Source organism: Triticum urartu, chromosome 4A (assembly GCF_056163025.1).
Source record: "Triticum urartu cultivar PI428250 chromosome 4A, HENAU_Tu73, whole genome shotgun sequence".
Lineage (NCBI taxonomy): Eukaryota > Viridiplantae > Streptophyta > Magnoliopsida > Poales > Poaceae > Triticum > Triticum urartu.
The window spans coordinates 4,396,604-4,410,935 of record NC_141876.1 but is presented as its reverse complement, the minus strand read 5'-3'; the positions used below and the strand labels follow the sequence as shown (position 1 = coordinate 4,410,935).

Below are 14,332 nucleotides of genomic sequence, written 5' to 3'. Positions count from 1 at the left end.
GCAAGGTGGTAGCATATGCATCTCGACAGCTACGACCCCACGATGGAAACTATCCTACTCATGATCTGGAATTAGCCGCGGTGTTCATGCTTTAAAAATTTGGAGACACAACCTCATTGGAAAAAGGTGTCAAATATTTACCGACCACAAGAGTCTCAAGTACATATTTACTAAGCCAGACATAAACCTCCGTCAACGGATATGGCTTGAGTTAGTCAAGGATTATGTCTCGGAATCAATTATCACCCGCGTAAGGCCAACGTGGTTGCCGATGCACTCAGCCGGATGTAACACCCCGAGAATCATCCTACAGTGATCTCCCCTTTAATGATGCCATGTCATCATGTATTTCAGACTAAATTGCCACTTGGTGAAAATCAAAACCAAATTCCAATTGAAATACAAGTCGAATATTTACTTCTTCTGTCATACAAACAAAAATGTTTGTGATGTTGCAAATAATCCCCAGATATTCGTCATGTTGAAACCTACCTCTTTTGAATTTCCAACATGCCCCTGGATTTTATTTAGTGGTCCAGTAGCATTTATCTTGCCCTATTTAATTTCTAAAAATGCTTGAACAATTTCGTTGGATCTAAAACTTTTTATGCAACACCAAAATGTTGTTCTCGAATTGTGTGCCAAATTTCAAGTTTGACTAAATTCATTTTGTTACTCAGATAAATATGAACAGTGGCTAACTGAAATAAAAAAGGAAGAATAGAAAATGGCCTTGCTAAACTGCTGTGCAACTGGGTCTTTGATGACCACAGTGCTTTTGGCCCAGCCCAACTGGCTTTTCCTCCACCTCTCGCTACAGGAGATGGGGGAGGGCGTGGCGGCCATCCCGCGGCCATGGCCGCCCCCCAGCCACATGTCGGCCATCCCCCAGGTCCCGTGCTGGTTAAAACGCCGCCGCACTCCACCGGGATGAACCCTAGCCTCACAATCCCCTCCCCCTCGCGCTGCTTTCTCCTTCCCCTCACACGCCCGAGCAACCGTCACCATGGCCAACCTCGTCGGCACGGCCACCATGTTTCTCTTCGGCTGAATCAGTGTCAGGAAGATGCACTGTCGTCTGCTACGTCACCCGCACAAACGAACGCGAGCTGGGCGCCTTTGCATCGACCGGATCGACTGCTTCATCCTCCTCTGTCGTCGGGCCTTCTCCGTCGTATCCACCGTCCCCTGCGCTCCTAAGCCTCCCGCCGAGCCTCTCGTGTGCTCCCATGGTGAGCTTCCGCTCGAAAACCTCATCTGCCCCGCTTGAATCCGTCTCCTAGCTCGTCCCGCCATGGATGCTGAAGTTTGCCTCCGCCGCCGTGCTTGTTGTCGCTGTTGTAGTGCTCCTTCGGCTCAACCATGCACCCACGCGTGCTCGTGGCTTTGCGTAGGAGCCGCCCAGCCCTTCTAGTCGGCATTTGCACGCCTGTGGACTTGATCCCATCAACACCTAGCGCCGACCGCCGCTGCACGACGTCGCCTGCGTCGCATCTGCCGGCCGCGTCCCGCTCGCCCCCGTCCTGCTGGCTGCCGGCGCCCCGGCGCCCGCCTGCGCCGCGCCCGCCCCGCGCCGCTTCGCCCGCGCCTGCCCGCGATGCCGCGCGCTGCTGCCGCTACCGCCGCTGCTCCTCTGCTACTACTGCCGCCACTGCCCGGCGCCGGCTCGCGCGCCCCCACTCACCCCTGCCCCGACCGGCCGGCTTCGCCGCTGCTGCTGGCTGCCGAGCAACAACTGCTGCTCGTTGCGCCCGACCAAGGCGGACTCAACCAGAGGCCACCATCGGTTGTTCCCTTGGCATGTGGGGCCACCCCAAATAATTAGGGGCTAACCCAATATTACTCCCCCACTAAATAAGCTTTTTAGTTAAATAAAACCCTTTGTCACTGACCACCGGGCCCCGCTGTCTAAACTAAAACAATTAAAATTATATCTAACTAAAGTATAGACAATGACAGCTAGGTCCCGCTTGCACTATTCACATATTGACCAGTCAATGGTTGACTGGGTCAACCAAGCCCCACTGTCATTTTTTTCTGGTGCTTTGCTGGGTGCACTGCATCGGGTGCACCTACCAATTTCCTATTTATTTTCGAATTAATAATAATTTCAGAATATTGCTAAAACTTTGGAAAATCATATAAAATAATCTGTAACTCGGATGAAAAAGTTTTATACATGAAAGTTGCTCAGAACGACGAGACGAATCCGAATACGCGGTCCGTTCATCTGTCACATGCCCCTAGCATGCTGAACATGGGACATTCCCCCTCCGGTCATCTGTCTGACACAGGTCCGGAACCAGGAAAACATTCCCGGTTGAATTTCCCCTTCTCCTATATCGTGTAGCCTTACGTTAGGTCACACCCAGCATAGCTTATTGCCATGTTATGCTTTGTGATGCTATGCTTGCTTTATATTTACTGTTTCTTCCCCCTCTTATCCCCGGTAGACCCCGAGACTGATGTCGCCCCTGTGTGATCGACTACGTCGACGACGACCCCTCCTTGCCAGAGCAACCAGGCAAGCCCCCCCTTTGATCATCCCGATATCGCCCATTCCATTCTCTCATGCTTGCACTAGATTTTGTTACTGTTATTGTTTGCTCCTATTCTGCTGCATAGCCTGTTTATTGTAACCTGCTATTGTTACCTACCTGCTTATCCTAAACTGCTTAGTATAGGTTGGTTAGACACCCATCAGTGACCCCCCCACTTTGTCCTTGTTGCCCCCGCTTCATCATCGAAGACCCGATCAACGGGTTCGAAGACCAGGCCCCGGCACCGCACATCACTTCCCCTTAGTTGCTCGACACTACTGGGTTACTATCGAGTACCGAGGGTGAACCTCTTCAGCACTTCTGATGTGAACCCTGTAATGTACTCATTCGGTCGTGGTCATCGAGGGTGATTTCCTCCTTAACCACTTTCGATACGACTCTGTCGTGCAACCCCTCAAGTGTGAACCTCGGGGGTGATTCCTCTTACGTTCACCTTGATGATTACATCTAGTGGAATTCATCGGGGGTGATTCCTCGGGTTTTCCCCTTGATGTTTGGACACACGGATACTTGGACTTTACCACTGTTACTTGGAAAGACGGGTCGGCCCTGAGGGGTACCCGCGCGAGCTTAATTGCGAGTGATGTGGAGTCGGGCGGACCTGGAAGGTGCCCGCGAGATAATTACGAGGCGTGGCCGGGCATTCCTAGCCCTTGCCGCAAGTCCTCGAGACGGGGCAACGGGGTCACATCTTTCGTGAGTCTCTGCTTGTTACCGCGCGTTCCTAATCCACTACGATTTGGATATTTGATCCGAGGGGCCTCTGGCCTGATAGCACTAACCATCACGTGGGCATAGTATGGGCGTTCTGCGTCGTGTACATCAGCCGAAGCTTAATAGACGTCAGCGACTGAGCGGCGCGCGCCGGGTTGGACTGCGTAAGCGCCTGCCTTGTTGAAGGAGGTAGCTAGGTCTGCTCACCGGCCGCCCACGCAACGTGCAGGAGTTCCCGGGGAGATGGCCCATGACCCCTGGGGGCATAGGTTTAGTCGGGCGTGCTGGCCTCTCTATTAAGTCTAGGTCGGGTTGCGGCGTATTGTTTGGCCGAGGCCGGGCATGACCCAGGAAAGTGTGTCCGGCCGGAGTTAATCGAGCGTGGTGGGTAAGTTGGTGCACCCCTGCAGGGAAGAAAACATCTATCGATAGCCTGTCCTACGGTAACGGACACTTGGAGTTGTATCCCGATCGATACAACTAGAACTGGATACTTGTGATGAGACTGGATGGTGATGAGGAATGGATTGTGATGATAACTGGATAGTATGGCTCTGGGATGCCTTTCTCGCAGGGAGTCGAGAAAGGATCTCCGGCCGAGGTTGATAACACTTCTACTACTTTACTTTATGCTACTCTACTCCCTCCGGTTGCTGCAAGATGGTGGTTTCCATAAGATGCTAGTCTTCGATAGGACTAGGCCTTCTCTCCATTCTGGCATTTCTGCAGCCCAGTCCACATATACAGCCTTCCCTTGATAATGTTGCATATGTAGTGTAGATCCTTGCTTGCGAGTACTTTGGATGAGTACTCACGGTTGCTTTGCTCCCCCTTTTCCCCCTTTCTTCTTCTTTCCGGTTGATGCAACCAGATGTCGGAGCCCAGGAGCCAGATGCCACCGCCGATGCTTACTACTACGTGGAGGCCGCCGACGACTAGGAGTAGTTAGGAGGCTCCCAGGCAGGAGGCCTTGCCTTTTCGATCGATGTTGCTTTTGTGCTAGCCTTCTTAAGGCAAACTTGTCTAACTCATGTCTGTACTCAGATATTGTTGCTTCCGCTGACTCTTGTGTTTTTGAGCTTATGTATTCGAGCCCTCGAGGCCCCTGGCTTGTAATATAAAGCTTGTATTATTTTAGTTTGTGTCTAGAGTTGTGTTGTGATATCTTCTCGTGAGTCCTTGATCTTGATCGTACACATTTGCGTGTATGATTAGTGTGCGATTGAATCGAGGGGTCACACCGGAAACCTGCCAGTCTGAATACTATGATGGAGTCCTTGCCTCCCGAACTTAAGGAAGAAATCACTCAGCTCAATCTGGTCATTATTGATACTGATCTTGCTAATATGATGGAAGTTACTCCTAACCTCGAGGATGAGATCCGCAAGGCCCAGTCCGATGACACAATGCTTCAAGAGCATATCAAGCAAATGTTGGAAGGCCAAACACAAGATTTTTCTAAGGATCATCAAGGTACACTAAGGTTCCGCGGAAGGATTTGTGTACCGAATCAAGTAGACTTAAGAAAGGAGATATTGGCAGAAGCCCACGAATCTTCGTATTCCATTCACCCCGAAGGTCCTAAAATGTACAAAGACCTTCGGCAGGTATTCTGGGTGGATGGGATGAAGAAAGACATCACCTATTTTGTGGCATGTTGCGGCATATGCAACAAAGTGAAGGCAGAACACCAGAAACCCGCCGGACTCCTCCAACCTTTGCCCGTTTCCACAATGGAAGTGGGATGATGTCTGTATGGATTTTATCACGAGCCTACCAAAGACTCATCGAGGCAATGATGCAGTATGGGTCATAGTGGACACATTAACCAAGGTAGCATTTTATTCCCATCAGAACCACTTACCGAGCCGATCAGCTCGCACAGTTATATGTGTCAAGAATAGTCAGTCTACATGGGGTACCAAGAACAATAACTTCTGATAGAGGATCACTTTTTACCTCTGCTTTCTGGTCCCGTCTCCATCAAGCTTTGGGGACAGCGTTAAAGTACAACATAGCGTATCATCCAAAGACCGATGGACAGACTGAGCGTGCAAACCAAATACTCGAAGATATGCATCGGACATGTGCCTTGGCCCAAGGACCTAAATGGGAAGATTTTCTGGCGTATGCCGAGTTCTCCTACAACAACAGTTTCCAGACCAGTCTAAAGATGGCACCTTATGAAGCTCTGTATGGCCGTAAGTGCCGCACTCCATTAAATTGGTTTCAAACCGGAGATAGCCGCATTTTCGGAACGGATCTCATGATGGAAGCTGAAAAGCAAGTGAAGGAAATCCGAGACAGATTGCAATTAACTAAAATCACGAAAAAAGAGTTATTATGATGCAAAGCACCGACAGATTAGTTTTGAACGCGGAGAGTATGTATACCTCCGAGTCACTCCTATGAAAGGAGTCAAGAGATTTCAGACTCGCGGAAAATTGGCACCCAGGTATATTGGTCCGTTCCCAGTTATGACCAGAGTGGGTACTGTTGCCTATCAGTTGGAACTACCCCCGGAATTGACAGAAGTGCACAACGTGTTCCATGTCTCACAGCTAAGACTATGTATACCGCCTCCCAAGAAAAAGACTGATATGTTAGAACTAGAGATGGATAAGGATTTAACATATGAGGAGAAACCATTCAGAATCTTGGATGGGATGGAAAGGGTCACTCGTAGTAAATCAAGAAAATTTTATAAGGTTCAGTGGGAGCATCACACAGAGGAAGAGACAACTTGGGAACGAGAGGAATTTCTTAAAGCAACCTATCCAGAATTGTTTTCCCGAGCAACCGAATCTCGAGGACGAGATTTGTGACAGCCTGGTTTTTGTCCCCTCTTCTTTTTCTGATTTTTTGACTTTTATTTGAATTCAGATTTTTCTGGATTATTTCAGTTGGACTTAAACACTTGGGCATAGCCTTGATTTTCACCCAAGTGGCTCACCTCTCCCCAAACCATCATTTCTTCTCTGGTTAGTCCCAAAATAATCCTAGGAATATTTTTCTTCATTTGCCCCTCTAAAACCATAATCAGCAACATGTGCTCCAAAGCAACCCCCATTTTTTTGCCCACAAAAATATGAGAAAATTCACAAATATTGTCTGAACCCTAGGGCACCTCCCTGAGCAAAAATATTGCATCACTTTCTAGAATATTCTTGCTACAAAAATCTTTTCTGTTCTGGCCAGAAAAGGCAGTTTCTACAGCAACTACCATTTTACTTGATCCAATGGTGCTGAATTTTCTTGAGCATCACTACCTTCCTTAGTGATTGCTAAACTCCAAAGCTCAGCCCTCAACTCTTAGTGGTTTGACCACAGTTAACTCCCAAAGTTACTGTCCAGAAACTTACCAGGAAGTAAAACTCTAACTTACAGCACCTGGGCTCGAGTCAAAGCTTTGGAACGACCCAAACCTCTAAGGACTACAAGCCAAACATGAACTTATGGCAAGCCGTAGCCTTATGCCAGAGTTCGTGCGGTGACCACGCGTGTGCACGGTGCCAACCTGCTAGTCGACGCGCTCTGGATGCCGGCGAGCACTCTGTTCATCGCGTGCTCGCTTCCCCGGCTGCCGCACCTTGCCAAACCACGCCACCATCTCCGTCACGACGCCCTTAACTCAATCCTGGAGCTCGCCAATGCTAGAGCTCGCCGCAGCGAGCACGGGCGCGACCCGACCAACCGAACAGTGCGCCACGCCACTGTGTTCATCGTCACCCCACCGTTCCGGTGCTCATCTCCACGCTCCCACAGTGCCCGTGTGAGCTGCATCGCCTGCTCCCCCTCTCACCCACGTCGTTCGTCGCCGGGCGCCATGTCCAGAAGCCCTCCAGCGGAACCTGATCACCTCCCCTCGCTTGCCTATAAATACAGCCCTCCCCAGCCCTCTCAAGCATCACCAACTCACCACACAGACTCCACAACGCAGTAGAAAGCCGCAGCCCGGCCGGGCAAGCCTCGGGCTGCCGTCCCCGAGCTCGAGCTCGCCGGCGATCCCCGCTATTCACACCCACCCTTCCAGAGCCTCCGTAGTGCTTCACTAGTGCCGTCCGACCCGGTTGGAGCCCTTGGTGTAGCCTCTCATCGCCGTCATCTCCAACTCCGGCGACCTCTACTCTTTGCCGCCGCTGGAGAAGCCCGTTCCGACACCGTCCGACCACCCCTAGCTATTCTATAGGTACGGGCAGGTGCGCCTCGATCTCCTCTCGCGTTCTATCCCTCTGGATCTGGCCAGGGAGCCCCCCTTGCCGGCGTGTGCTCCGGCAAAGCCTCGTCGTGCTCTGTTTCCCCCTCTGTCCCCCTCGCACCTGACCACTGGGGCCTGCTGTCAGCCACTCAGGCCGCGCTCGAAGCGGTGTGAGTCGTGGCGCCTCGCGGGTTTACGTCTTCGATTTCACCCCCCAAGTTTCTGTTTTTATTTAAATTCAATTCAAATTTATCTAAAGAACTTCAAACAGCCACAACTCTTTAACCATAGGTCCAAATCAAGTGATTCTTTTTGCATTGTGTTCTTAATGAAAAGATCTAGCAGCTCCCCAAAAATGAGATTTTTCTCTGCTGTGTAGATTTTCTGGTGATTTTCAGAGTGTTGCTTGATCTTTTCTTTCTATGTTTTAAATTGTTTTTCAGAAGGTGAAGCTTGTCTTGAGGATCACTAGGAGGAGTGTGAACCTCATCTACACTAAGGCAAGCCACAACAACATTTTCATGGTGCCATTGCAATATTTTTGATTTTTCCAACCTAAATAAATGATTTAGTTCATGCATTTAAATCACTTAAGTTAATATATATATTCTGTTGAATGCTTGTTTAGTTTGATATGTTTAGTTTACAGTACTTTGAATCTAACTAAGTTAGTTTAAGTCAGTAGAAGTAATATTTGGTTATGAAGAAATAAAATGACTATAAAAAATTAGTTGGCTAATATTTTCTTAAGTGAGAAAATGAATTATATTAAGTTAATACCATGGTCAAGTTTGCTGAATAATCATAAATAGAGAAGTGATATGAGTTGTTGATGAATATCATTAGTACTTGATGAGGTTGACCCATTTATTTTCGGTGGTATGTGGTGCATATTGTAAGATTGCATTTTCATGGCATAACATGACACCGGTCATTTTCACTTTAAGTTAAACCTGATAATAACTTAACTTGAACATATCGTTGATCGGCTCATGGTGCCACTGAATCGAGTTTTTCCAGTGAAACCACATTTGCGTTTATGGGAAGGCCTTTATTCGGTCCGTTGGCATGCCTCTGGTCGGTGCCTCCAACAAGGGAAGGTTATGAGTGTGCGTTACCTTGGCCCACTAGTAGAAAAAGGGCCTATTGTCCCGGTTCGTAAGGGCCTTTTGTCCCAGTTCCTGAACCGGGACTAAATGGTCGTTACTAATGCCTTGACCCTTTAGTCCCGGTTCTAACCAGAACCGGGACAGATGGGCCTCCACATGGCCTGCGCGCTGAGCCCAGGCAGGAGGGCCTTTGGTCCCGGTTGGTGGCACCAACCGGGACCAATAGGCCTCCACGCGTCAGCATTTCTGTGGCTGGGGTTTTTGTTTTTTTTGAAGGGGGGGGGGGTTGGGGGTTTTGGGGGGTCAATTTAGTTTGTTATTAGCTAGCTAATAGAGAGAAGTGTCCTCTCTTATATCTCCGTGCTTGGTTTATACCAACGCTATGCTATGCCTAAACATGGCTTAGATTGAAGTGAAGGCAACATGTGGTGCATGTCGAATGTAATACTAATTAATCCTAACTTGATCAAGTTTGGATTAGTACTACTTTCGACATGCACCACATGCATGTTGCCTTCACTTCAATCCAATCCATGTTCGTTTCACCCACTGATATATAATAACTCTTCATGCTCACATCATGCATCATCATAATAATAAGTCCTACTAATCATCATGATACAACTTCTACTCGTTATTAATAACAAGTCATACGATCATCATCCTCATAGTCATCGAACCGACCCTACTTAATTGTTCTTAGCACATGATCATCAGTATTAGGTAGGACCTAAATACCCTCTTTAAGGTAAAATAGCATAAAACAGTATAGACCCTGACTCTCCATTATGGAGAATGGAGATCATCCTGTCTCCAATTCTTGCGCTGCGCTTCCTTTTGCGTCCAAGAACCTCTTTACGAGTGTCCATACATTTTTTCCTTTCTCTGATTTGCATGTCTCAACTTCTTTTAGAAATCCGGTATGGACAGTTGAGATTCGTAGGATGACCTGGATATATGTTCAAAACATCAAGGCGACCATGCTCATACATCAGATGAGGCAAACAATCCTCTGGGATTATCTATTGAAAAACATAGTAATAACTTCATAGTTAGCAATGATGTACTAGTTTTATAGAAGTATGCAAAAGATGCACGTATGTCGTAATAGTAAAAAATCTTACCAGGGTATCTCCATAGTAGTTACCGTAGTTCAACACGTGCACTAGTGGCACGTATTGACCATAATGTTGAGGAGTTTGATTGTAGATATTGTAATTCTCAAGATCATTACAAAATCTAACCAGATGATTTTTCTCCTTATAAGTTAACTCAGAGCCATCAGTGTAGTAAGTTCTATCAACCATCTTCTGCACATTCTTTGATACTCCAAAATAAGCTGTCAATGGAAATAAGCTGTCAACTATTTTGAAATGAATAATATAAATTAGTTAATAATTAACTATGTTTGAGAAACTCACATAGCGGTAGAACTGGAGGCGTATCAACAAGGACCCAAATGTCCATATTGTCTTGCTCGATCTCAGGATCACCAAGATCCATGGTGAAAAGCATACCCTCATCAAAACCATACATCTTGCAAAATGCTTCCCAATTTTTGCAACCAAAATGGGTTACGCTCTTAGCATTATACAGATTTACTTCAAAATCCACATCATGATGGGTCCTTAGGTGAATTTTCTTCATTTCAAAATTTTCATGGTCTTCAAAATCCATCCTCTCCAAGACATAATGTCTTGCATGGCATGGGATAAACTATACTCGAATTATAAAAGATGAAAATTACACGTTGAAATACTTGAAGTAATGCTTAATTATGAAAAAAAACAATTGTCGTCGTTGCGTACCGTTTCAACTTCGAAGATCTCCTCGAGCTTAATGTTGAAGCGCCGATCATCGTCCAGGTGAGGCCTGTCGCACAGACCTCGATCGTCATGGCACCAGTCGCACTCCCCCGGGTGACTTCCGTCGTCCGATGATGACATTTCCTATGTTCATAATTTAAAGATTAAACATGTACAATTAAATATATGTACTACAAAAACTAAATTAGATCATTATTATTCAACTAATCATATGCATATGCCTTGCATAGTGCTCTCCAATTTGAGCATTCAATAAAAAAAATCAAATCGCAAAATAAAGTAGTATTCAAATTTGGATGCATTCAATTATAAGAAAACTACATCATCTCCATGTGTCCATACATCGTCGAATATTATCACTAATACACGTCGAATACTATCATACATATCGCCAGTACAGCTAGAACCGTAGCGCCCGACGGGTATCGGCGCGGGCGGTGGACACCCAAAGGGAAGGAACCATCACAGGATCATAGCTCTAGTGAGATCCCTGAAGAACCTGCCAGGTATTCTCGAACCTGCCCTCCAACGCAATCATGTAGCGACGGACGTGCTGGTCCTCCTCGCTGACACGGTGACGTACCACCTCCGCGGTGTCCGGAAGCCTCGACACCGTCACTGGCCCACGCGACCGCCACCAAACAAGGATCGGGTCAACGACGGGCTGGCTCATCACCAAGCTACGCCCCCCGGAAGGTAGCGCCTCCCAGTACCACCCCGACGGAGCCCAGTCCCGGACATGGCCCATCTGGTCAAGCAGGTGTCGTCCTCCGCCGACTCGACGACGAGGATGCGGGATAGACATCGTCCACGTCGATGCGGGAAAAATTGGTTTAACTAAAAAAATAAACGATTTCTATTAATTTTCTTGCTAAAAATAAACTACTTCTATATATAGTAAATAAACTAGTTTTCTTAAATCAATCAGTTCAACTACTACTAATATAAGCACTTAATTACTATAAACAAAATAAAGTAGTACTAACTAAAAATAAACTACTTGTATATATAGTAAAATAAAGTAGTACTTATTAAATCAACTAATTCAAGTACTAATTAAACTAGTTCAAAGCACTAACCTAGAATGTACTATCCTAAAATGCACTAACAGTAGAACTAATAACCTCAAATGCATTAAATCAACTAACCTTAAATGTAACCTTAAATATACATAAATTGACAAAAAAAATTCTATGAACAAAAAAAATCATACAACAATTCATACATATCAATGTATCATACATACATCTGCATATATACATATACATACAACATCCATATATACATACATCAATGAATTACAAAAAAATATATGAAAAAAAACAGAGAGCAGGCCGGGGCGGGGGCGGCGGCGTGCGGCAAAGCAGAGCAGGCCGGGGCGGTGGCGGCGGCACGCGGCAAGCAGAGAAGGCAGGGGCGGTGGCGTGGGGGAAGGGAGGGGCCGGGGCTCACTGGGCGGCGACAACGAGGCGCGGCAGAGGGCGGCGACGGCAAGGTCGGGGCAGAGGGCGGCCACGTCGGGGTGGCGCGGGGCGGCGACGGCGTTGGGGCGGCGCGGGACGGCGTCAGAGGGGCGCGGGATGGCGCGCGGCGACGACGGCGATGGCGAGGCAGAGGGCAGCCTGGCGGCGGCGTCGGCGCGGGGAAGAAGCACTGAAACGAAATTTTCCAAGGTGTTGTATATATAGATAGAGTATTGGTTCCGGTTTGTGGCACAAACCGGTACCAATGCACCCCTTTAGTCCCGGTTGGTGCCACCAACCGGGACCAAAGGCCACTTTTCAGCAGCCCAAAGGGCGGGAAGCGGCGGCCTTTGGTCCCGGTTGGTGGCACCAACCGGGACTAAAGGGGGGGCATTGGTCCCGGTTGGTGCCACGAACCGGTACCGTTGCCCCCTTTAGTCCCGGTTGGTGCCACCAACCGGGACCAAAGGCCTTGTGCTGCTGCGCCCGCGTCGAAAGTTTAGTCCCACCTCGCTAGTTGAGAGGGGTGCGCAGTGGTTTATAAGCCCCACTGCCGCACCCCTCTAGAGCTCCTCTCCATTGCAGGCTTACGGGCCAAATTGTCATTGCTATGCCTGTGGGCCTACTGGGCCTCCTGTGGGCCTGAATCCTGGCCCATGGATGGGTTTCTAAGTGTATTCAGGCCATGGGGGCCCAGTAGGTGGCACTTTTTTTTTGTTTTTTTGTTGCTTTATTTATTTTATTTTGTTTTTACTTACAACAAAATACTTATTGTTGCTATTTTTATTTTTTTTCCAGTTTTTTGTTTTGTTTTCTGCATTATTTATTTTCTTTTGTTTTTTGCTTTATTTTTTAATTCTTTATGCTTTTAGTTTTAGAAAAATTATAAACTTTTTGTTAATGCCATTAGTTTTCAAATTTGAAAACACTTTTTTTGTTTTTTTGTTTTCTTTGTTGCTTTATTTATTTTATTTTGTTTCTACTTACAACAAAATACTTATTGTTACTATTTTTATTTTTTTTCAGTTTTTTTGTTTTGTTTTCTGCATTATTTATTTTCTTTTGTTTTTTGCTTTTTTTAATTCCTTTTGCTTTTAGTTTTAGAAAAATTATAAACTTTTTGTTAATGCCATTAGTTTTCAAATTTGAAAACACTTTTTTCGTTTTTTTTCTTTGTTGCTTTATTTATTTATTTTGTTTCTACTTATAACAAAATACATATTGTTGCTATTTTTATTTTTTTATTTCAGTTTTTTTCTTTTGTTTTCTACATTATTTATTTTCTTTTGCTTTTTTGCTTTATTTTTTATTTCTTTTTGCTTTTAGTTTAAGAAAAAATATAAACTTTTTTTGATAAACAGGGGATCGCCCCCCGGTTCCATTTCATATAGAAAGAAACCACAACAGGACAAGTCTTACAAAACCAGGACTCAACAGGACAAAATAAAGAAACGGACTCAGAGAGAAGAAGCATCATGCCTCCTCCCACAAACGCCAACACTTGAAACAACAGAACCACCAAAGTAACTTGCCACCTGGAACTACAAACCTCAAGTCACCAACCTTAAGCTAACACACACCAAGCTCAGCAACCTCTATGCCAAACTACTCTAAACTGACAGAGGCCCCCACCCGATGTTGACCACGTGAATGTTGTCAGCTTCCTCGGGGTGCTGTAGTTGATACTCCAGAGTGGTCCTCCCACCATGAGCAGCCTTCCCCACTGCATTCTTCCAGAGCCCCTCTCCAGCATTTTGATCTTCAAACCAATTGCGACAGATCAGCCCGGCTCCAGCATCAATGGTTTTCTCAGCCGCTCCCAGATCAGTTCCTGAAACTCTTGCATTTTCCCTGAGATCTAGGAACAGCTTGGTGCAGTCCCTCAGGTAACGATAGACTCTTCCCAAGTCCTGTTTCATAGAAATCCAAGAGCATCTATTAAAGACTACAGAATTCCTAAAATTCCAAAGTCCCCACACGACAGCGGAGCTCACAACAGAAACAAAGCCACTGACCGAGATGTTAAAGACAGATTCTACCTCAGTCCAGACCAGCTTAGCTACTACACATTCAAAGAGCAAATGATGGACAGACTCAATCTCTTGGCAAAAACACATTCTAGTGGTTTTGCTATGCCTCTTTTCCTCAAATTATCACAAGTCGTGATTTTATTCTGAGAAAAAAGCTACAAAAACCCATGAACTCTAGGTGGTACTTTCACATTCCAGACAGCAGGGAGGTAAATAGGTTGCACCCCCCCTGAAATTAATAATAGCACATAGAGACATAGAAGAATAAACTCGTTTAGACTCATACTTCCAAATCAAAGAGTCTGTCCCCTGAGTAAAGTCAGTCAGGGAAAGTATTTCAATCAATTTAAACCATTGTAACATCAGTTCATCCGAGAAGGTCCTTCTAAAGGTGCATTTGAGCTCCTGTCCATCCCAGAGATCTGCAATGG

The 14,332-nt window shown here is 46.3% G+C and overlaps 1 long non-coding RNA gene across 1 annotated transcript; it reads left to right on the top strand.

The window, feature by feature from the left end:
* Positions 1-858: 858 nt before the first annotated feature.
* LOC147974272 (uncharacterized) lies at positions 859-4,601 on the top strand. The gene is made up of 3 exons (XR_015600079.1): positions 859-1,232; positions 2,454-2,524; positions 4,147-4,601. It is a non-coding gene; the product is annotated as an uncharacterized LOC147974272 (long non-coding RNA).
* The last annotated feature ends 9,731 nt before the right edge of the window (positions 4,602-14,332 follow it).